This window comes from Lemur catta, chromosome 4, assembly GCF_020740605.2.
Source record: "Lemur catta isolate mLemCat1 chromosome 4, mLemCat1.pri, whole genome shotgun sequence".
NCBI lineage: Eukaryota > Metazoa > Chordata > Mammalia > Primates > Lemuridae > Lemur > Lemur catta.
This window is the reverse complement of record NC_059131.1, coordinates 31,870,112-31,894,231: the sequence shown is the minus strand read 5'-3', so window position 1 is coordinate 31,894,231 and position 24,120 is coordinate 31,870,112. Positions and strand designations below refer to the sequence as shown.

The following is a 24,120-nucleotide window of genomic DNA, read 5'->3' as shown; positions in this document are numbered from 1 at the left end:
TCTGGCTGAAAGCCCCAAAGCCTCTCAGAGTAACCCCTCAGGTGGCCAGACCCCCCCAGGCTGGCGCCTACCTCCTGGGAAGATTTCCCCTGCTCCGCTTCCATTTGAAAAGGAGCTTAGGGCCCGGTACGACCCCGCTGCGCACATCAATGCCCGGCTCAGGGATGCAGAGTGAAGGGCCGACCTGCTGGGGAGGGGGCGGGGCGCGCCCCGGGGGTGGGGGAGGGAGGACTGGGAACTCCCTGCGAGCCTGGCCTTGGGCATCGGGTTTATTTAACATTACCTGTAGCCACCCCCCTTTCCCGTTTGACATCATTTATACCTAGCTCTTTAAAAAAATTAACATCACCTATATAGCCCGATGAACTCATCAATCCTTACAACAGCTCTATGATGTAGGTGCTATTGTCCCAACATTTTACAGATGGGAAGGTTGCAGCGGGTCATGGACTTGCCCAAGGTCACCAGCAGTAAGTGGCAGAGGTGGGACTAGAGCCCAGGCAGCCGCCCCTGGACGCTGTGCTCTAAAATCCCTCCTGGGTGGGGTAACCTCTTTGGGGGCAGAGGGAGCTCTGAAAGTCCTGCTCCCCAGCCAGGCCCCCGGAGGACCTGGTAGATAAGCGGTCCCTTCTTTTCACACTTGCCCAGAGTTTGTTTACCTTTAGCGAGCAAGTGGCCGCCCCAAACAAAGGGGATGCGGGCAGAGATAACCCAATCGTTCAGGGCCGGGAAGGGCAGTTGGGAGGGCCGGGATTGAACCCAGCCTGCTCCGGGGCGGAGGGCAGAAACTGCCAGGGCTTGCTGCCCGCTGTTTGTTGCAAAACAATGAGTCAGCCCAGGAGGGAGGAGAGTGGGGAGTGGGGAGTGGGGGTGGAGAGGCCTCTCCCGTCGGGGCCTGCTTCCAGTTTTTCCCATGGTGGGCTCTGTCCGCCCCCATCCTCCCAGCCCTTGGTCTTTAGAAGGCTCAACCAATTTCCTTTTCTGTTGTTTGGCTGTGATAGGAAAAGTATTGAAAAATAGAAAGTGCCCTAGACAGGAAAACACTCTGAAAGCTGAAACCTGAAACCCAGCGGCCTGGGCCAACACCCCAGCGGGAGGTGGCCAGAGAACCAGGATCCTATCCCTGGGCTTCTCGGTCACCCGCCTGCGATGGCACCTTGAGCCCTGGTCAGAGGAGATGAAACCTGGGACGTCCAGGTTCAAGGACACACAGCTGGTGCTGATGGTTGGGAGGGTGGAGCAGATCCTGTGGGAAGTCTCTGGGACCAGGTCCCTGGATGGGAAAAGACTGGAAACAGAGACTTCCTTTTTTTTTTAAATTGGCCTTGCCAAGGGACCATGCACTTCCATTCCCATGTGGCACCAGGGCTCCCCATTAGAGGCACATTCAGGGTTTGGGACAATTCTCTACTCTGGCCCTCACCTGATGGATCCCACCTGGCCATGGTGGGTGTCACAAGTCCCTCCACTCCTCTTCTGGCCCTGCCCCCTCCGCCTCTTGGCCCCTTCCTCACTTATCTGGGAAAGATAGTGCCTTCCCATTGTTGGGAACAGGACAGAGGGAATTTGCTCATGATCACAGACCAAATTCATTAATTCATTCATCAAAACCTCATTGGGCTGCTGCTGACCCAGACTACAGAGAAGAGGGAGAGGGGAGGGCACAGTCCCTGGGGAGCCAGCTGCTCCAACAGATAACTACTGTGTAACAGTGCACTGACCAAGACTTATCTGCCTCACGTGGAGTAGGGACACTGAGGGGCCCAACCCAACCCGACGAAGTCAGAAGGAGCTGGGTCGGAACGACTGAGTAGGAGCGTGCCAGGGCCAGGGAGTGATCACATCCACAAGCTCCCAGGGCCCCTGTCTGGGCTCCACCCGCTGGTCTGCAGAACCACTAAGTCAACAGTACTGAGCTCCTGTGATGGCCCAACACAGCTGGGACCTGGGGGAAGTATGGGCGTGGATACGAGGCAACTATCACGTGGTACCTGCCCTCAAGAAGTTTCCTGGGCCAGTGGGAAAGGCAAAACTATCATCTTTATAATGTTGAGGAAAGCCAACATGTGTTGGGAGCTCCACTGTATACAGTTGTCTCTTCCTCGGTATGGGGGGGTGGGGACTGGTTCCACGACTCCCACGGATACCAAAATCTGTAGATGTTCAAGTCCCTGATAAAAAATGGCATAGTATTTGCATATAACTTACACACAGCACATCCTCCCATATACTTCTTATTTTTTTAATTTTTTGAGACAGAGTCTCACTCTGTTGCCTGGCTAGAATGCAGTGGTGTCATCATAGCTCACTGCAACCTGAAACACCTGGGCTCAAGGGATTCCTGCTTCAGCCTTGCAGGTAGCTGGGACTACAGGTGTGTGCCACCACACCTGGCTAATTTTTCTATTTTTAGTAGAGGCGGGGTCTTGCCCTTGTGTAGGCTGGTCTCAAACTCCTGGACTCAAGTGATCCTTCGACCTCAGCCTCCCAGAGTACTAGGATTACAGGCATGAGCCACCGCATCCTGCCTGACGTGGATATTCTTATTATCCTCATTTTGCAAAGAGGAAATAGAGGCTCAAAAAGTATCATAACTTGTTCTAAGTCACCACCTGGTAAGGAGTGGAGCCTGACTCTAAACTCAGGGGCCTGACTGTGGAGCCTGAGCCTTTAACCACTGTGCTCATTCCACTTTTGGTGAGGAGGTGAGCAGGGCTAGGAAGAGATGGCAGTTATAGTCTCAATTCCTGGGCTAGGGAAGCAGGACTTTATTCAGTGGGCAACAGGGAGTCAGTAAAGGCTTTTGAGGAAAGGCATGATACAAGCTGACCTGTGTTTTGGCACAATAACTCTAGAGGCCACTTGGAGGATGTATTAAAGGTAAAACACAAAGGAGGATGACTGCCTTACTATTCAGATGAGAAAGGATGAAGGCTGGATGGAGCAATGGCAATGCTGTGGAACAGGGACTGCTCAGAGAGGTGGAAGATCTGGCCTCAGCCCTGCCCTCATCTCTGTTTCCTTGCTTGACCTCCTCTGACCATCTGCTGCCAGTGAGGCCCAGACAGTGGCCATTCATCCAACAGATACCAGTTGAGCACCTCCTAAGTGCAGGACTTATTGGTCCTGGGATATAAGAGGGGCAAGACAGTCCCTGCCCTCACAAAGCTCAGCATCTTGTGGTCAGTAATCCTCAAACAGTTAGCAACATCATAAATGTGCTTTCTCCCCTCTAAGCTCCCAACAGCTCCAAGAGTGGAGAAGTTTCCAAATAGACTCTTTTATAATTGTTTAGACACAATTCTTTCCCTGCCACCATCTCTTGGGCCCCTGGGAGGCTTTGAGACTCATCTCTCTCCTTACATTTCCCATAGGACCACGTACAGTACTGAGTACATTACTGAGTATTCATTTAGTATTTGCTGAGGCTAATTAGTCTTAGTGGAGAAAAACTATTCTCCAGCTGACCTTGAAGTCTGACCTTAAACCCAGACCACAAATTCCTTAGTCTAGCCACATAGTTTTCAAAAAGTGCTCTTGGGCCAGGCACGGTGGCTCATGTGGGTAATCCTAGCACTCTAGGAGGCCGAAGCAGGAGGATCGCTTGAGGTCAGGAGTTAGAGACCAGCCTGAGCAAGAGCGAGACCTGGTCTCTACTAAAAATGGAAAGAAATTATCTGGACAGCTAAAAATATATGTAGAAAAAAATTATCTGGGCATGGTGGTGCATGCCTGTAGTCTCAGCTACTTGGGAGGCTGAGGCAGAAGGATTGCTTAAGCCCAGGAGTTTGAGGTTGCTGTGAGCGAGGCTGACACCACGGCACTCTAGCCCAGGCAACAGAGTGAGACTCTGTCTCAAAAAAAAAAAAAAAAAAGGTGCTCTTGGTCCTAGAGTCCCTGTTAAAGAATGAGTGGCCTGTTCTGTGAGACCACAGTCCTGTTATTGTATGCTCAATAATGATGACACTGCTGAGCCTTTAAGGCCGCAACCCTGTGTACAACCCTGGCCCCTGCCAGAGATCTCTGAAGGCTGCCAGTCACTCCAAATAAGCCAATCAGCACAAGGTATCTGGAACTAAAACCTGAACTAAGTGATAAATGGGAGTGGAGGGCTCCTACGAGGGTAGGAGTGTCTTGCATTGCCATGAGCCCAACACTGCTCTAGACTTTGTTGAGGCAACTGAGGTACAGGCAAGCTCAAATGCAGGGCTTGACAGGAAGGGACTCTGTGAAGCTATTCTTGCCCTTTGGGGGCTTCAGTGCAGGTAGCTCAGAGTAAGAAATGAGGCAGGACCTGGGAGTCCCAAGTAGGAGCTGACCATGGGAGTTGGAATGTGCCAATGTGCATTTTGGGGGCTGCTTTTATTTCTTGAATTTGTATGATTTTATTTTCTCCTTTCCCTTCCTGAGGATTTACCAAAGCTCTTCGGGATGTTTTAGCTGCCTCAGCTGTGTGTGTGTGTGTGTGTGTGTGTGTGTGTGTGTGTGTGTGTGTGTGTGTGTGTGTCAGATCTTGGGTGTGAGGAGATGGACCCGGGGAGGGAGGGAGGGGGGTTTGCTGGGGGTGAGCTTGAGTTTGGATCAGTATGAGGAAGTGGGGGATGCTGAGGCTCTGGGTTTTAGAGAAGGGTGTGCTCTCTTCCCCTTCCAGGCCCTGTTCCAGCAGTGGGGCGGCCCAGGTCATGACTGGGACTATTTCTTCCTTTTATTTCTGGCAAAAGGTACAGGAGGGGAGTTCCCCTTCTCTGTTTGTTTTGATTCTGTTGTTTTCTTAAAGAGAGGAAGGAAAACCATCATCACTTTTTCGGTTTTGTGAACAATAAAGGCAGGCAGAGAGGATGTTCGCCTGGGCTGGGGCTGTGGGGGCTGGGCTGACACCTTCCTCCCCTTTCCCTCAGAAGGCCCCCAGAACACAGACGGAGCCCCACAGTGTGGGCTCAGGTTTAGGTGCTGGCTCTGCCTTTTAATTGCTTTGAACCTCTCTGAGGCGTATCTGTAAAAATGGGAGTCCTCAGATCTACTTTACAAGGTTTTTGAGATTAAAAACAAAACAAAAATACTAACTTGTAAAAACACTAACTAGGCATACAGTAAATGCTCCGGAGACGTCTTTCCTTTGCTCTCTTCCACTGGGGGATGGTCTATTCCGCTAGCCTAGTCGTGCGGTGGGGGGATACCCCCTGTCTTCTTGCTTGTCGGTACATAGCAGGACCTGCCAAGGCTGGGCTTGTGAACGGCTCTGGGAAGTAAGTAGCAGGTGAGGCTGGGGGCTTTCTTGGTTCCTGGGATTGTTCCTGATCTTCTAGAGACAGGCTAGGCTTGCCTCAGAATTTCTCCCAGCCTCTCAGTCCCTTGCGTGCCTCCCAGTTGTACCCCCCCAGAGCCTGCTCTACTGTCCTGGGACAGGGCCCCTTCTTTGAGGGGATGGGGGGCGCTGTCCAGGCCAGACAGAAAGGGAGCCCCACCCACTCTCTTTACCCTCCCTGCCCCAGCTTGCTCTGAAACTTGACCAGGACACACTACCTCTCAGGGCCTCCGTGTAAAGTCTGTATAGTGGTTTCTGAACTTTTAAAATACAGACACCCTTTTACAGAGTGGAAACATTTTGCAGACCTGCTTGCTGTGATAGTGGTTGTACTTTTAAAATCCTTTGAGAACAAAAAATACAAATGACTGTTAGCAAGTATACATTCAGTAATGCTTGTAAATGAATGTGTCTTTTATTTAACAACCTCTAAGTATTAATACATTTAAAAAATTGTCCTCTAACGTTGGGACACATCAGCTTGTACACGATGCTGATTCTGAAGTGGCTGGAGGCTCCCAGTGTGCCCCAGAGTCTCTGAGGGCACAGACAGCCCTCGAATTCCTGGATCAGAATTGGCAGCCTTCTGGGGGCTGATCCAGGGACTCGGGGACACTGAGTGGGCAGTAAAAAGCCCCAATACAAAAGCCCAACAGTGACTGACTGCTAAGCATGCACTTGGGCACTGCCTCGGCTGCCTGTTGGGCATCCATCCTTGCCCGGCCATCAACCACCCCTGTGACCCCACCACGACACTTTACCTCTCTGGGCCCCAGTAATGTCACCTGTAAAATGGGGTCGATGGTACTTGTGAGTTTTGTGAAAATTAATGAGATAATGAATTCATGAGACTTGCTTAGCCCAGGACACAGTTGTTGCTTAATAAAACAAGAATAAAAACAAACCCGTGAGTACCCTGGCTTCCCTCCTTGCAGTTGCTCTTGCCATCATGTGGGCCGGCACTGTCCCCTTCTGGAATAGTCTCCTTTGCCTTCTCCATCCTTCAAGCGCAGTCTTTTCCGAGGAGCCCTCCTGGCTCGTGCAGCCGGTCCCTGTGGACCCCTTCCCTGGCCTGTCCCCATCAGCACAGGGAGCCAGCCACACCAAGGGTGTCCCTCCTGTGTTGTTCCCTGGTGGGGCCTTGTTTCCGGGACAGCAGGATTCCAGTCTCCTCTCCCTGTTGCTTGGGGAGCCCCGCAGGCCCAGCCCCCATTCCCAGCCCCAGCCTGCTCCACCCCAGGCCCAGCCTCCGCTCCCAGGACCAGAGCGTTGGTTCCCAACCACATGAAGGAAGGCACACGGAAAAGCCATAAACCCGAAGGCTGAGCGGGATGTTTGTCAAAGCAGGACAGATCTGTGGCCAGGGACGTGGAGGGAGTGTGCTGGGACCGAGAGGAAGCGAGCATTTCAGGGGAGAAGGGATGAGCACTGCGGAGCTGGCACGGCAGGGCAGGAAGGAGGCCCATTAACACTTCGGCCCCAACCGCGCTTCCTCCGGCACCTCAGCCAGGGTGCACACAGGCGCGTTTGTCCCACTTTCACTGCCACACTGTGTTCGCAGCAGCCCGGCCCCCCAGCCCCAGGTGGGCGGGTGTTGCCTGGGCACAAATGCCCTTTATAGATGGGCAGTGCTGGAGGAAGGCAGTACCTCCTGGGACCAGAACTACCCCCCAGAATTCAGAATTGACCCTGGAGCTGCCTCCCTCCTGGCAATGCAGGCACCCGGGAGCCTGATCACATGGGGGGGTTTGCCCCCAGGGACCCCTAATCACAGGGGTAATCCCAGGAGAAGCAGCCATGTTTGGGAGGCTAGACTCCCCCAACTGAGCCCTCTTCTGCTGCCCATGCTGAGGGACGGTCCCATCACCCTGCCAGCTGCCACCTCCGGGGCTGGATTACAGGTTCTCATCTCCTTGAGGGGCTCTAGGCAGGGGGTGGGGGACTGCCTTGGGGAGGCTGCAAAGAAGAGGGAAAGAAGGCAGACCTTCATTGTCCCTCCACGATCCCAGGATCCGGAAGTGGGCCTAAATCAAGCGTCCAGGGACAAGCTGACCATCCCTTCTGTGAACCCCAGCCCTTGGTAACCTGGGGTTTTATTCTCAGAGGGGCCTCTGGAGCTCTTTCTGAGGCCAGTGGGTGACAGAAGTCACACTTCCCACGGACAACCCTCCAGCCAGGCCCCACTGAACCGTCCGCATTCACACACAGCCTCAGGCCCCTCTCCTGCTGCCCCAGGCCTGCCCTGGGTTTTTAAAATGTCTTTTGCTCATTTAATCTACGACAGGTGCAGGCACGTGCTGGCTGGCCACCTGCGCCCCCTAGAGATGGCCCAGGGACCTGCGCCCGCCCCCAGGGAGGCCCCATCGAGCTGTTTCTGCCAGGCGGGGAGGGGAGAAGGGAGGTCTCCGCCAGCCGCCACTCCAGGCTCACCTGATGCAGTGGCCCCTCTGTAGAGACCATTGTCCTCCTCTGACACCTGGGGAGACCGAGGCTGGAGGATAAAGAGGAGGGAGGCCGTCCCTTCTGGGGTTCGCAGTCCCGCCGGGGCTGTCGGTGGGAGGCGCTTCTACGTGGGGACAGAGGCACCTTCTCTAGGGTGCGCTGCGGCTGCCCCCTGCCTGGCTGTGGCGGGAGCCCGTGCTCCTGGCGCCCCTCCTCTCCGGCGGGGCTGCGTGTGGCGGGTGGGCCACCGTGAGGGAGGAGGGCAGGGGCTGCCAGGCCCTGAGGAAGTGGATGAGCTTCTCTGTCCCCTAGGGACCCCTGGGATGTGACACCACCCCCAACCGCAGCCACCCGTGCTCGCTCACTTGGGTTTCTCTGTGGCCCCGTGGAGGGAGATGGATGGAGGGTGTAAGCTGGCCTCGGACGCAGACCTGCGCTTGCACAGCCCGCAGGGCCGGAGGCAAAGGCTGCTGGCAGGCACAGCCCCCAACCCAGACAGACAGACAGACAGACACTTCCTCCACCGCCAGAGACCACCTCCTCCCAGACTCACCGTGCAGATGCCCACGCCTACATGCCTCGGGGACAGATACGCTCGCCACCCACGCCCTGCTCCATGGTGGCACAGACATACAGCGCGTACACGTATGTTCCTCCCCACAACCCCGGAAACTTCCTCCAACCGCAACCCCAGACGCTAATATGCCTCCGTGGTGGCCTTCGCCGATTCCCCTCCTGACCTCCACAAGCTCACAAATTCAGAGACACCCTCCGCGTCTGAGACTGCGCTGACGCACACCCCGACCCCGCGCCAGCCCCTCACCACCCTCAGCCTGGACGGGGGCGGGGGATTTATGTTGACTGACCGCTTATTTGTAATTCATGGATTTTGAAAGGGGTGTATGCGTGTGTGTGTGAGAGAGAGAGAGAATGTGCAGGGTGTCTGGCGGGCACACAAAGCAGAGAGGAAGAGATGGAAGGAAAAGCTCTGTGACTCACTTCCAGCTTAACAATGCCACATCTCAGCTCCTCAGGCCAGGGGGAAGGGCCCATTTGTCAGCACAGCAGGGCCTGGCGGTAGGGCAGGCAGTCGAGGTCCTGTCTCCAGGCCCATAGGATAGGGGAGGTGGGGACCCCATCCAGAGACAGTTGCTGCTCCCCTGTCTGCACATTGGGGGTGTGACCTCATCATCCCTAATTTCCCAACATCTGTCTTGTCTTGATAGACAGGGGTACCCATCTAGGTGCTTTGGCTACACTCCGGTTTCTGACCAACAAAACCCGAGTCCTTCTGTTCATCCTTACCGTAACTCCTGAGCTCGCAGCCCGGCCCCTGCTCCTGTCTCCAGGGTGTCAGCACCCAGCCCCCCTCCAGCTGTGGGCTTGCCTGCATCACCCTCCCTTCCCGGCCCCTCTACCTTCTGTCCCCGCCATCCTTCAGGCTCTAGCTCAGCTCCTGCCCTGGCTCTGCCTCCTGGCCCTGAACTTCTCTTCCTGCTCGCTCCAAACCACAGTTTCTTTTCCTTGTTTTCTGGGTACTGAGACACCTCCCACCCTGCCCCTGCAGTTAGACTACGAGCTCCTAAAGGACAGGCTCTGAAATTTCTTCTTCTGCCTCCAGAAACCCCCACCCCCCAGGGCCCTGGGAACCAGCAAGTGCCCAGAGAGGTCTTGAGAGAGGACGGTAAGGGACTGAGAAGGTTGGAAAGGCCAGGGGCTCCTGTTGGGCTTCTGCCCGTCGGGTAACTGGCTTCTCTCTGGACTTGATTCTCCTGGACAGGCCGCTCCTCCGCCCGAAGCTCACACAGGCTGGGGCAGCAGGGATTTCTCTCTAGGCCCCACCTCACACTGGGGCCCAGGGGACAGCAGCGATGGGCCCAGAGAGCAGCACACGGCCTTGTCTACTGCTTACCTGCCTGCTGCCAAGCCCGAGCTAGCTTTTCTCAGGGGCTCAGTTACCCTGCAACAGCCTCATATGGGGCGGTTGCCATGAGCCTCAGTTCAGAGCTGAGGAAACTGAGGCTTAGAGAGGCCGGGAATTGCCCAGGTCACCTCACTGGCAAGTGGCACAACCCCCGACCCTTGCTCTTCCCACGGTACCCCTGTGATCCGGCCCCCATGACCTCTGTCCTGAATCTCACTGGGCTCTGACCTCAACCTGAAACTTCCTGTTGCTTCCCCTGTCGCTTCCCCAAGCCCCCAGCCCTTGGCCTCACTGCGTCTCCCGTGTCGTGCCCTGGGGCAGAATGAAGAACACCCATGCCCACGCAGAGGGGATTTCTGTGTGCCCCTCAGAGGGAGTGGGGCTTAGCACGTGCTTTTGGATGCAGAAGGCTTTTCCTAAACCTGGGCTCAGAAGCTGGGCAGAGACTTGTCCTTCCCTGTTTGTACCTCTCCTTCGGGCTCACTGTCTCTCACGCACACATAAGGACTCACACACACCCACAGCTGGCTTGCCTTTGGAGCCTACAAAATCCTCATTGCAAATGATGATCAGAAAAACAGGTAATGGGTGCTGGAAATGCATGGGGAAGACTCTCCTTGTGGCACAAACTCAAGTGAGTAATCCCAGCCTGCACATAGCATGTAATTATTTGGTAATAAATCGCATTCCAACCCCAAGCCAGCTGTCCCTGGTTTTTTTCCGCTCTCCTTAGCTCCTTGCCAGACCCACGATGTCTCAGGGTCGGACGTGAAATATGGTTGTGATTTTCATGCCTAACCAAAGTCAAGGCTGGATTCCTCGATGAGTTCAGTTTTGCTGGAAGATAAAGACTGACCCAGATTCTTGTGTGTTGATGGTGTGGAGGGCGTGTTCCAGGGGAGTGGGGAGACAGTTATTGGAAGGGTGGGGTCAACCCTTTGCCACGAGGGGGCTTTGGGTGGCCCAATTGGGAGTGGCTGTTAGCACAGCTAGGGATGGTGGGCTTCATGACACAGAGTTAGAGGCACAGGCTGGCAGGGTTGCATTTCACTGGCCCCTTGGAGTGAGTGTGGCCATGTGACTTGCTTTGGCCAATGAAATGTGAGTAGAGTGGATACATACCACCAAAATACTAGGATGTTTGTTACTGCAGCTAAACTAGCCCCTCCTGCCTGCTACACCTACTTTATAGGGTTGATGAGAGGATCCACTAAATAACGTACACGAAGAGCTTAGCAAAGTGCCCCTAAATATGCTGCTTCCTCTCCCTTCTCCTTCTTTCTCCTTCTTTTCTAATGTTATTTCATTTTTTATTCCACTATGAACCAAGTCCCAACAATTTGCCCAAGCCCACTAAGTGTGTGGTGCAGGAGCACAGAGATGGTGGGGGTGGCAGATACAGATGCAAGTGACAGTCACGGATGTGCTAGGTGCTGTGTTACCACTATGAGTCTAGAGCTAGGTAAGCCCAGGGGAGGGAGTGATAAGATTATTGGGGTCCTCAAAAGTGAAGTCTGAACTAGATATTGAAGGGTTGGTTTGATTTCTTCAGGCAGAGCAAAGGGAATGGTGCATTCTAGTGATGAGAACGGCTGCCATTTATCGAGCATCTACTATGTGCCAGGTATTGAATCAGGCACTTGTCCAGTTCTCCCCGACTGTCAGTGTCTGTGATGTCTGTACTATTGTCATCTCCATCTTATAGATGACAGAACTGAGGCCACTGAGGTTGCAGAACTCACCCAAGGTTGTGCAGCTGGTAATTGGCAGAGTAGGTGCCTGACATACAGGTGTGGTAACTCCTGACTGGCTTTCTGGCACCTCCCAAAAGGGCTGCATTACACAACTCCAGGGATATCAGTCTGAGATTACAATCCACGCTCCTCTCTGTGGCCTGAGAGAGATTTCTAAAGCGTGGATCTGGTAAAGTCACACCCCTGCTCATGAACCCTCTGTGGCTCCCCAGTGCGTTCTAGATCAGGTCTGGCAGCCTCAGGCTGGCTCCTTTGGGCCTCTCCCAACCTTTCCAGTGTTGTCCCTGCCTATACCAATCTGTGTTCCCAGGGTTCTTGTCTGTGCGGAACATTTCCTGCCATTTTCTGCCTCTTCAGTTTTGCTCAAGTTGTTTCCTCTGCTTGGAATGCCCTTTCCCAGTGTACATACCTGCCTGGGACCTACCTTTCCTCCAAAGGTCAGCCCAGTTCCCACCTGTCCCTTTGCCCAGGTGGCCCTCCTGGAATGGAGACTTGGGGAATGTGTTCAGTCCGTTTGATCTGGTTTGCTAATATTTATTTATTTATTTATTTATTTATTTATTTATTTATTTATTTATTTTGAGACATAGTCTCACTCTGTTGCCCAGACTAGAGTGCCATGGCATCAGCCTAGCTCACAGCAACCTCAAACTCCTGGGCTCAAGTGATCCTCCTGCCTCAGCCTCCCGAGTAGCTGGGACTACAGCCATGCGCCACCATGCCCGGCTAATTTTTTCTATATATATTTTAGCTGTCCAGATCATTTCTTTCTATTTTTAGTAGAGACGGGGTCTTGCTCTTGCTCAGGCTGGTCTCGAACTCCTGACTTTGAGCGATCCTCCTGCCTCGGCCTCCCAGAGTGCTAGGATTACAGGCGTGAGCCCCTGGTTTGCTAATATTTAATACACAGATTTTCAGTCATACATGTATTATGAATTATGGAAACATATTGCAGGTGTGTGCTAAGAGTTGCTTTTTACTGACAGCAGTGCACAAACAAGCCTGGAGACCCCTGCCACATGGATCACAGGACTCGTTGAGGTTGGTTGTTTACAGGCTGTGTGACTTGACAAAGTCACTCAGCCTCTCTGAGCCCCGGTCTTCCTGTGTGTAAAGTGGGAATGATCCCAGTGTCTCACGGGCTCCCGGGGACTCAATGAGCTCAAGCTTGTGAAGCGCCTTCCAGACAAGTGAGTTCCAGCCCTGGGAGGGCCTTGCTGGGTGTGTCCGGACTGCTGGTGAGTCCTGACAGGAGAGGAGGAGGAAGGCGGGGAGGAGGGGTGGCACCTGGTGGCAGGGACTGTGTGGCTGAGGCAGGCTGGGCTGAGACATCCCAGTGGTGGTTGATAAAAGGCGGGGGCTCTTCTCTGGCCAAGTAAATATTAGAAGAAAAGGCTGTCTCCAGGGAACGGCTCCCCTCCCATTCCCCCCTTGAGGGCCAAAGTCCCCAGGGGCCAGTCTGGAGGCTCCTTTTATGTGACTGTAAAGTAATCCAGGGCCTGGCAGTGTCGAGCCTGGGCGGGCACTGACGCGCAGGGCGGCATTGATGTGGTCAATGATTACCTTTTATGCCTGGCCATAAAGGCAACCGCCCAGCCCTCTGGACAATGCTCCCTCCAGACAATGCCTCGGGAGGGTGGGCTTACACACACACACACACACACACACACACACACACACACCTGCCAGGCAGGGGCCTGTCCCCACTGAGGTCTCTGGGGACATCCTCCAAAGGCACTTCCATCTCCCCTGGGCAGTCCCTGGAGACTTGGCCAGGAACTCAGCGGGGGTGATTTCCATACGTGGCACCCAGTGAGTTGCAAAGCACAAAAGAGCTACATCCATGGCCCTGGACCCTGCTGTGGGCAGATCCATGCAGACAGAGAGGGGTTGACACCCAGATGCAGGCACCAGGGAAGGAGGGCATTCTAGGACAGATCAAAGTCCTTTCCCATTTTACAGGAGATGCAGTCGAGGCCTGTGTGCACAGTGTGCCCAGGGTACCATGAATGGCCAAGCTGGGAGTAGGACCCAGGGCCTCTCTGACAGCAACGAATCCTGGGTCCGCTGCCCCCAAGGCAGTCCGGTTAGGAATCTCAGGGGTCAGGAAGTGTTTGGGTCACTTCTCAGAGAAGATATCTCCCCTGAGGCTCAGAGGGGATCTGGGAAGAACGCAAGGGCCTAGCCTGAGGCTGATGCTGGGAATAGCAAGGGTGAGCGCCTCCAGGGAACAGCAAGGCCCCGTGCAAGGCCCACTGTCCTCACAGAGGCTGCTTGCATGGCCGCATCTCGCTCTGTCCTGATGTGCAGACACCCCCACCCACCTGGAGTGTGGAGGCCTGGCCGTGAGGGGTCAGGGCTGGGGCATAGATGGCCAGATTAATATTCTACCTCCTCTGCCGATAAGGCCGGGAACCTTTGTCCCAGTGAGAGAGGCTAGAGGAGCAGGGGCCGAGGTCTCACTCCGGCAGGGTCTGGCACCTGGGGCACCGCTGCTGGGTGCTGAGGTTGGGGACATGGGCCCAGCTCACTCTGGGCCTGGGCGCCACGTTCCTCCCCGGCCAAGGGGAGAAGGACTCTGCTCTATCTCCTTGCTGGGTATGGCAAGGATCAAGCCAAGGCCTCCCGGGAGCAGGTCGTGGACAAATCAGGCTGCTATCTTGAGGAAAGAGGTTTATTATTCAGTGGTCATAAATGCCCTGTGAAATTGGAGTGGAGCTGCTTTGAGCCCCGGCCAGAAGGCTCCCATCAACCTTTGGCTCTGGTAAAGATAAGCAGGCTGAGGTGATAACACACTAACCAGAAACTGTCACCTGGAGCTAATTAGGGCACTGGGTGCCGAGCCACGCCCACCACACCTGACGGAGATCTCGGGGTGGGGGGCGGGTAGGCTCCCCGCCTAGGCCTCAGCCTACTGCCCTTTTGTCACCTTCTTCCAACTTTTCCACCCCCCAGCTCCCACCCCGATGCCTACATTATGTTACATAACAGCATGAAATAAAATATATTCCGAAGTTGTGCAATCTAACATGATTGGCATGAGGCACCACAGTGGGAAAAGTCCCGAATTGGATTCCAAGAGATCCGATTCTAGCCTTGCTCTGCACGACCTTGAGCCAGTCATTTTTCCCTGAATCTCAGACTTCCTCCCTGTGAAATGGGGGGGTAGAAATGGGGCAGTTATACAGTAATCCCTCGCTTGGGTCCTGTCTAGGTTTAAAGTTCATGCTCCTCTGCTACAAAACCCCGCAATCTGGGAAGTGCACAAAACATATCTCTGGTGCCACCCAGCCGTGTGGGAGTGTGTGCGACACTAGACAGAATATTGCCGGGAGAGGGAGGTCGTGTGGAGGGCTCGGAGGTGCAGACAGTTCCCAGGCTCCTGGAATCCCTCTCCCTGCTCTATCTATCCACTGCCTGCTCTTGGGGCACTCGGGGTCTATTTTTAACTTGGTGCCCATTTAAATAAATGTGGCATTGGGGCTGGGCCCTGATGGGCCATCTCCCCTCCCCACGCCACATACACACACGGTGAAGTGCCGCCCATGGGGAACCCCAGGTGCCGAGCCGGGGCTCCCAGAGGTCCCGTTTAGTCTGGGCCTACTTGGAGCTGGGGCAGTGGTGGGGGTGCAGTCCCACTCCTCTCCCAGGTTCACCCCAGTTTCTACCTCCCATCAGCAAGGTCCAATCTGTCACTCTTCCTGGGACTGGCAGGAAAGCTGTGGGCAGGGCTGGGCAGAGAGATGCCGGTGAAAGAGGGGAGAGAGTGACCGGGGAGTGGGGGGGGGAAGAAGAGGGAGCGGGGCCCTGACCACCCTTCCCATAGCCCACTCCTCCAGGCAGCAGTCACCTACGTGGCAGCGTGCCAGGCTCAGTGCTGGGCAGCGAGGCCAGGCGGTGACTCAGGCAGGGCCCAGCCGCTCGCTCTCACCTGCCACACAGCAGAGCGAGGACAGCAAAAACCATTGCCTGTGGGCTGAAGCCGGAGCCCCAGCAGAGGTCCCTACAAGGGGCAGTGGCTCCAGGCTGGGCAGTTCCTCCTGCCTGGGGCGGTCGGGGAGGAGAAGGGGAGTCTGAGGAAGGTGGTGCCTAAAGCTTATCTTAAAATATGGGGACAGAGGCATCCTTCCTTCCTCAGCCTCTCTCAGCTCCAGCTGAGCAGGGCAGGTAATTAATGCCTTCTTCACAACGTCCTGCTGGTAGTAAGCGCTCAGGTGCTGACTGCGGACGGACGGCAGCGCGAGGGGAAAGGGGTTTGGGGCAGCGCAGACACGGCAGTCCGGCTGGGCCTGGGAGCAGCGTGGAGCTGCTGCGTGAGCCCCTGCGGGCTGCGGGGGGAGCAGGCATGGCTGGGTGTGACGTGGCCACTGCGGCTCCAGCCAGGGGCAGTGGGTACAAGAGGGCAGATGGGGGCAGGGAGGGGCCTGATCTCAGCTCTCAGGGGTTGAGGGAGGCCCAAGGTTGTTGGGGCTTTGATCTTCTTTCTATGGGGCAAGGGTGGGTGGGAGGAGACCTTGAGAGGGTTGCAGGAGAGGAGTCTGAGGGCGTGTGTGTGTTTTGTGTGTGTGTGAGAGAGAGAGAGAGAGAGGGAGGGAGAACTGTAGGGCTGGGAGCACACGCCAAGGGGCACCCAGCATTTGTGCCCGTTCCGGGGAGGGTGCAGCAGCAGGGCCTCTCTCCCAGGCTGGGCCGCTCTGCTCTCCAGCATGGGGAAGTGCCAGCCTCTGCCAGGAGGCTGCCCCCACACACCCCGCTCCGCGCCCCCCCCCCCCGGCCTGCGCCAGCCCCACACCTGTGCCTGGTCGGAGCATGGCTGGGTGTGAGTGTGTGGCAGTGTGTGCGCACGCATGTGGCATTTCTAGATGACAGAGTAAGGCTCAGAGGCACTTCTAAAGGTCAGGTCAGGGAGGGGTGAGAGCCTGCCCCATCCCCTCAGGCCTGGCACCCAGACAGCTCCTTCCCACCCAAATCTGCTGGGCCTTGGGGGCAGCAGCAGCTGACAGCGTCTGAGTCAGGCTGGGCAAGGAGGGGCCCGGCTAGTCACCTGCTGAGTGGCAGGCTTGCACTTCGCCCGGGTGGGGCAGCACTGCCAGGCCTTTCCTGCCACCAAAACAACAGGCAGCTCAGGTCTGTGTGTACTGGGGGCTGGGCGTCAGGAGGCCGGACAGGGCACAGGACAGGCTCTTGCCCACCCCCCCTGCACCCCCCACAGCAGCAGGCAGAGGCCCTGCAGGCTGGGAGCTGAATCCAGGGCTGACGCCCCACATGGGCCCAGGAAGGTCTGTGGGGATTTGGTGTGACACCGAGTCCCTGACAGCTCCTGGTGGGCTGCACCTGCACACCTGGCGTGGTGAGTGGCAGGGCAGGCGCAAGGCTAGGAGCGCAGCAACGGCACGGAACCGAGCAAAGCTGATGCGGTCCCCGCAGACACACCAGGCTGAGGAGGGACACGCTGGGTCTCGTGCCTGCCAAAGTCTCTGCCACAGGGGAAAGGAACAGCCCTGGCCCCCCGGGGCCACTCCAAGCTTTCTGGTCCCAAGATGCAGCCTCAGTGGGACTGTGGGTGGGACTCCTCTCAGCTTCTCCCAAGTCCAGGTGGAAAAATCTGCCTTGAACGAAGCTGCCTTTGAGCTTTCTAGGAATGCCGCCGGGGTGGAGCTGGGGTGGCAGGGGAGGGGACGGGCGTGGGGGTGGGATGTTCCAGAGTAGACTTGGACCCACACCCCAGAGCACAGTGTTCCCACAGGCCTGATGCCTGGTTGTGGAGGAACCGGGTCACAGGGGTGCACCTGGCAACACCAGGAGGAGGCAGGCTGTGGGTGTGAGTGTCAGACACACAGGGCTGGGAATGACCTAGAATGTCACGTGTCTGTGTCCCTAGTGCCAAAGGCTGCCTGGGCCAAGTAATGTCATTTTTTTCTTTTTAAAAAATAAGTGAAAGGATATATGTATGCGTGTGCCGTGTAACAAGCCGCGGTGTGGTGGGGTGTGGTGGGGTGTGGTGGGGGGAAGTGTAGACGCGGCCCAGCAGCCTGGGTGTGAACCCTGACTGCTCACTCCTGCCGCCGTGACGGCATGAATGGAGTGCATCTACCTATGTGTCTCAGCCGCCACAACTGTAAAATGGGCATCAGAATCGTATACCTCCTAGGGTCATTACAAAAATTAAGTGAGCAAATATAAACAAAGTGCTTAGGAATGGTCTGCACATTATACAGGTGTGACTGGTCCTTGCTGAAGGAATGAAATTCCGTGTCAGTCAATCAACTATTGCAGAGCTCTGGCCAACTGGGCCCACGTAGGGTGTGGCAGGGCAGCCAGCGTCAGCACATCCAAAGTCCCCTGACCTGCTGAGTTGGCACAGGGCCTGCCCTGGAACTCCCCAGCCCCAAAGAACACCCTCGAAAAGTGCCTGGGATTCCTAGGTGCCCGGGGGTGCAGGGGACAGGGCACTGGTGTGAAATGTGGCTGGAGGCAGGCAGGAGGCAGGGTGGGGGAGACCAGGAAGGGCCCTGTGAGCCAGGCTCGGGGTCCCGCTTTCTCTGAAGGAGCTGTTGAAGATATGACGTCAGGCATGCAGAGGTTGAAGATGGCTTTCCTGCTGTCACACGAGGCTGGGTCCATGAGCTATTCAGCGAGCCTTTGCTGGTTAGTGACAGCGTGGGTGCTGGGTGGCTCTGAGGGTCCAGGTTGCCCCATACATTGTAGACCACGTGATTGACTCATTCTGTAGTTGTGCAACATGGCAGCTCTGTGGCATTTGGGGGGCCTGGTGTCGGGGCATCCATGACTGTGTGCCCACTTGTTTGGGTCAGGGCTGTCTGTGGGACTGTGGTTCAGCCAGTGGGGGTGTGTGTGTACGTGTGTGCACACGTGCACATGCATGTGCCTGCCGTGACTGCAGCACTCCCCAGGTGCTAGAGGGCTGGAGGGCGTTAGCCCACCCTGTGCACACCTGCTCAGGTGAGAACACCTGGAGGTGATTCCACATCTGGGCTTGTGGCAGTAATAGCAGCAGGACTGTATCTGGCTGGAAGGTGTGTCTCTGGGCACCAGGCCAAGCAGGTGTTGGCTTCCCTGGAGCCTGGCCTGGGAGGGTATGGAATGGGGCTGAGACCAGAGAGTCTGGGGTGGGAGTAGTTTGGTCTTCACCCTTGTGGGCTTCCACGGGTGACGACTGCAGGGAAAGAGGTCCGGCAGCCCTCTCGGCATGCCTCCCCACCTCTCCGCCCCGTCTGTCCCCACCCAGTGTCCATTCCTCCATCCACTCATTTCTCCCTTTCTACTGTCCATCCATCCTCCTCCACCTTTCAGGCCATCTGTTAGTCTAGCCATTTGGCATCCATTGGCCTCTGTCTGTCCCTGGTCCTCTCCTTGGGCACCTCATTCTCAACTTGTCTGATGCCAGCTACAACCAGGGTCTCACCCTGGCCCCTCAGTAGCCCCCACGGTCACAGCACCCAGCTTATCCCTGGTGCTCGGGCTGGCCCAGTCAGCCTGCTCTTCACCCCACGGTGTCACGAGGTCCTAGCATAGACCCAGAATCAAGAGTGGTCGCACCCCCGGCTTCAGGTGTTCCTCCCAGCCCTCTTCCCAAAAGGTCCTCTCATCTCTCACCTGTGCAGAATTCCTGTCCTCTAGAGAGTCCTCCTGACCACCTACCCACACCCTGCTCAGTGTGTACCAGCGCGGTGCTGTAGCTCCCCCAGGGAGGTTTTGGTGTAAAAAACCGGATCCCTGCCTGCCTCCCAAAACAGGCTCAAAGCTGCTGCTCCCCAAAGTGCAACTTCCCTGGGACACCTCCCCTCACACCGCTTGGACTGTGGGCGTGAGAGGTGGCCAGGTCAGAGAAGGATAGGCCTCCTGGCGCTGCTCCGTCCAGGGCTCCTGGAATTCAGAGCACCAGGCCCAGGTAGGGTTCCGGGGGGAGTAATCCATCACAGAATGTGTGCGCGGCATTCAGGTACAGAGTTCCTGAGCACCAGCATGTGCTGGGCGCTGTTACAGGTGCTGGAGAGGCAGCCGTGGACAAAACCAACAGGGCCCCTGCCCTCAGGAGGTGGATGTCCCAGCTGGGGAGTCCCCGGAGGCCGTTGGGCCTGTGTGTGTCAGGACACAGGTGAGTGTGAGGGTGGCCAGAGCCTGTGGATAAGCGGCCTGTGCATGGACAGGGCCAGCCTAAGTCAGACGCACATGTGTGAGCTAAAGTGTGTCTTTGGGGGTGTTGGCACATCCGCTGGGGTCTGTGCAGGCCCAGAGCTGGTGAGTGCCTGTCAGCCACACCTGGCTGACTCCCAGGCTGCGGGGCTCTATTTTTAGAAGTGACAGCCTGTAGATTCCCCAAACACCTGCGCAGGTGCCCAGCCACTGGAGAGGGCCCAGCTGGCCTGCCTGCAAGGGAACCTGTCTCAGCCGGGGCCTCCCGCTCTCTGCGCGCAGCCTCTGACCTCTAGTTAACCAGGGTGGGCTGGGCCTGGGGCCCCAGCGATCCACGGAGGAATCCCAGCTCCTGAGCCTCCAACCTGCAGCCCTACCTCCTGTCTCTGGGCATAGGCCCAGCTCTGGAACACTCCTGCACTCAGCAGCCCACCATGCCCAGCCTGATCAGCCTGAAGAGTGGGCCATGCCGGGCTGGAGGTGAGAGGAGAGGAGAGCAGTGGGTCAGGGATGATCTCTGGTCTCACCAAATATCTGGGCCCCTCCATCACTCCCCCTCCCAAGGGGGCTTCTTTCTGGGCTGCAAGTGGACCAGCCAGAGAGGCAGAAGCTGGGGCAGCCTGGGTGTCACCTTCCCCTGACTCTGACGCCTCCTCACTCTTCTGTATGTCCTTATCTTCTCGCACTCTCGTCATCTCTCTAAGAGGTAGTGACTGCAACTACCCCAACTCTATAGCAGGCATAATGCTAAGGGCCTCACAGTATTTTCTCCTCTAACCCTCACAGGGACCCTGTGAGGTCAGCACTGTCATCTCACTCTCAGGGAGAAAGCCACAGCTCAAAGGCATCCAGATCACCTAGCGAGGAGGGCACAGAGGGCTTCCTGCCCAGGCAGGGAAAGTCCTTAGCTATCCTTCGGCCTTGGCCTCAAGCTCTGTTGTTCTCCCAGACACGGTGTTGGTGGCAGCTGAGGGTGGCTCAGGAGCCCCTCCCCGGGTGGAAGCAGGGGTTGTGCAGAGGGAACAGGGAGGTACAGACACATTAGGGTCCAGGCCATGGCCATGGAAGATGGTGGTGGACATGGAATCCCAGCTACCTCCCCGCTGCCGGTCTCTCCCTTGCTGCAGAACCTTCAGTGGCTCCCTGCGGGCATCTGCCAGGGCAAGCTCAAAGTCCTCTCAGGCTGGTGGACGGCCTCTCCCACACCACCCCAATCTCCTCCTCCCCACAAGCACCCTCTCTCCCAGGCAGACCCTGCTCCTGCCCTCCACCCTCTCTGCTGTGGCAGCCTCAGGGCAAACAGCCACGCCCCAAGCAAGGTGCCTTGCCCACTTCATTTCATTCAATCAGCAATGTCCCTATAAGCCAGGTTTTCTTTCTTTCTCTCTCTCTCTTTGGTTTTTTTTTTTTTTTTTCTTTTTTTTTGAGACAGAGTCTGGCTCTGTCACCCTGGCCAGAGTGCAGTGGCATTATCATATCACATCACAGCTCACTGCAGCCTCAAACTTCTGGATTCAAGCGCTCCTCCTGCCTCAGCCTCCCGAGTAGCTGGGACTACAGGCGCGCACCATGATGTCCAGCTAATTTTTCTATTTTTAGTAGAGACGAGGTCTTGCTCTTGCCCAGGCTGGTCTCCAAGTCCTGACCTCAAGTGATTCTCCTGCCTAGCCTCCCAGAGTGCCAGGATTACAGCCACCACACCGGCCTGAGCTAGGTTTTCTCATGCTCTTTTTATAAATGAAGGAACTGAGCTCAGGAGGACGGCAACTTGCTCAAGGTCACAACGCTAGTAAAGAGCACAGGTGGGATTCCCAACTAGGCTCATCTGACCCCACTGTGCCATGAAGTTCAACTGCATTTAATAGACCTTTATTGAGTGTGACTCAGTGCCAAGCCTGCTGCTCAAAACTGGGGGCAGATAGAGTATTAGCGGAGGGGGCTAACACACACACACACACACACACACACACACACACACACACACGTGTGCGCGTGCACACACACAAGGGGCTCTGATACTTCCCGCTGGAGGGTGGTGGGACATCGTGTGGTTCTCTCTGCCCTGAGATGGGGAGAGAAGGCAGACAGGGAGGAGGGGGTAGGTGCCGAATTACTCACCTCCCAGTCTTAAAACCTTCACACTTGTGACTTAGACCCCCAGATGGTCCCTTTCAAGGAATGAGCTCCATTTCCCTTTAAAAGAGGGGGGGAGTAGGAAAGAGAAAAAACACATTTTGTTCTGCAGTTTCAAGTAGTCATTTGGGGACAATTTGTCCCTTTTCCTCCCGATCTCTGTGTCCTTCCTCGCTCGCCTCCATGCCAGGCTGGTCCTAAGACCACAGATAGCATCACCCCCACCCCATCCTTCCCTGCACGGGGCCATTTCCACGGGGCTTCCCCAAATCCCTGTGTCCAGCGCTGAGCACTAGTCTGGGAGTTGGGGTAACCGTCGGGGGTTGGGAGAGAAGTCAGGGGTCCTTGGCTAGCCCAAGACTCAGATCTGATCCCCTTCACCATCTCCTTTTGTCGAAAGGCTGGTTTGTTTGTGGACTGAAAGCTTGGTGAGGGCAGAGACCACATCTGCCTGGTTCGTAGGTTTACAGGCTTTTCAAATAAAAACCACCATGGGCCTTGACACACTTGGTTTTGGAGCCCCTACCAAGCCACATGTAACATTAAAATGCACTCTGCTCCCACGTTGAATGTCATTTTATAGTAAAATTTTTCAAAGAGTTGACAAATAATGATTGCGAAATTATACAACTACAGTTCATTGGTTTAAGATTGACTCTAATTTCTTGAAAAGCATCATGCATACTTGGGAATTCTTTGAAAGAAGAACATCCAAACCAACCAATTGCTTTCAAATGTAGTGACATGTTCATGATTTCCAGGTTTCCTAGTTAATGAAGTTGCCATAAGATTTTGGTTTGTTGACATTAAATGACATAATTTTAGTTTCAGTTTTCTGTTCTTTTAAAGATATTTGAGAACCAGCACATTTCCCCCCAGCTCCCAGGTCTAAAACCTTTGTGTAGGACCTTGAAGTCTTCGTAGACCCCAGACACCTTGCCTGTGGGCCTGAGAGAATGAACAGCCCGGCCCACAGGGGCTCCTTGGACACTGTTGGAGAGAGGTAAGACAGATATGATACGAATGATTTAGAAACATGAAAAAAAAAATGCTGGCATCCCTCATAAGAAAGAATGCAAATTAAAATGAGATACCATTTTTTTCATATCTCAGATTGGTAAAGACCAAAAAATTGTTTTTGGTACAATTTGGTGCAACTTTTTGGAGGACTATTGGATGGTATCTGTCAAAATGCAAATTGTACGTCCCTTTTGCTGCAGCAATTACACGCCAAGGAAGCGAGGCTCCAAATATACACACAACTGTGCAAAGGTGCATGGAGACAGATTTTCACTGTCATCAAAAACTGAGAACAGACTAGTGTGCACAACAGAGGACTGATATAAATGGCGAGACATCCCATTCTGAAACGGTCGGCAGCCACGGAAGAACACAGGCACGTGTTGGTATGGAACATCTACCTCAATACAGCGCGAAGTGAAGAAAACTCAAGGTGCAGCACAGTGTGTAATGTATGACTTATTTTGTGAAAAAAAGAAAATATACATCTCACACATATGTTTATTTATATTTATATAGTAGGAAATGCCTAGAAATATTTGGAAGGAGACTCAGAAATTGAGACAAATAGCTGTCTCTGAGAGGGAAACTAGGAGAATAGAGGGAGAATTACTTTTTTGCTTTTGCTCTGTTTAATTTTATTTTTAACCATAAGTACATATCTCTTTCTTTCATTAAAAAAATCTAGCTAACAAATAGAAAAATGCCTGTGGAATAAAAGAATTAAAACAGGCTGGGTACAGTGGCTCACACCTATAATCCCAGCACAAGGTGGGAGGCTTGCTTGAGGCCAGGAGTTCGAGACAGCCTGGGCAACATAGCAAGACCCCATCTCTACAAAAAAATGAAGTAAAATTAGCTGGGCATACACATCTGTAATCCTAGCTACTCAGGAGGGGGGATCACTTCAGCCCAGAAGTTGGAGGTTGTAGTGAGCTATGATTGTGCCACTGTACTCTAGCCTAGGCAACAGAGCAAGACCCTGTCTCTTAAAAAAATAAAATAAAAAGAAGTAAGACGAATGAATGAATAAATAAACGGATGAATGAATTTTAGAAGCCAAATGGGGGGAAGGAACTGCACTGTAGCCTGGAGCCCAAGAGGCTCCCACCACCTGGTGGAGGAGACACAGAAGGGCAGAGAGCACAATGGTGTATGCAGCTGGGGTGGGTGGGGTGCCGTGGCCAGGAGGGCTTCTTCCACGAAGCCTGAAAGATGAAGAAGGCTGAGCAGAGGGGAAGGAGGAATGGTAGGGAAAGGCTTGTGGGTTTTTGTTCTGGGAGGGCTGCCTCTCCACCCCTGTCCCTACCCCTAGCTCATCCCTAGAGTGTATTTCAAGCCTGGGAAATTTAAGCACCCAGCATGGTACCTGGCATATAATCTGT

The 24,120-nt window shown here is 54.9% G+C and overlaps 2 long non-coding RNA genes across 3 annotated transcripts in view; one reads left to right on the top strand and one right to left on the bottom strand.

Annotated features, from left to right (window-relative positions):
- LOC123636851 overlaps window positions 1-23,230 on the top strand; it is a 37,047-nt gene extending 13,817 nt beyond the window's left edge. The window contains exons 2-3 of the long non-coding RNA XR_006734681.1: window positions 22,565-22,718; window positions 22,936-23,230. This is a non-coding gene — a long non-coding RNA (uncharacterized LOC123636851). The remainder of the gene's footprint in view (window positions 1-22,564; window positions 22,719-22,935) is intronic.
- On the bottom strand, window positions 5,696-8,474 carry LOC123636852. 2 transcript variants are annotated; one of them, XR_006734683.1, is made up of 3 exons: window positions 8,301-8,474; window positions 7,736-7,871; window positions 5,696-7,261 (listed from the first exon to the last, which is right to left on the bottom strand). It is a non-coding gene; the product is annotated as an uncharacterized LOC123636852 (long non-coding RNA). The 2 variants fall into 2 exon arrangements; XR_006734682.1 differs by having other exon boundaries at window positions 7,736-8,474.
- Window positions 23,231-24,120: the final 890 nt, after the last annotated feature.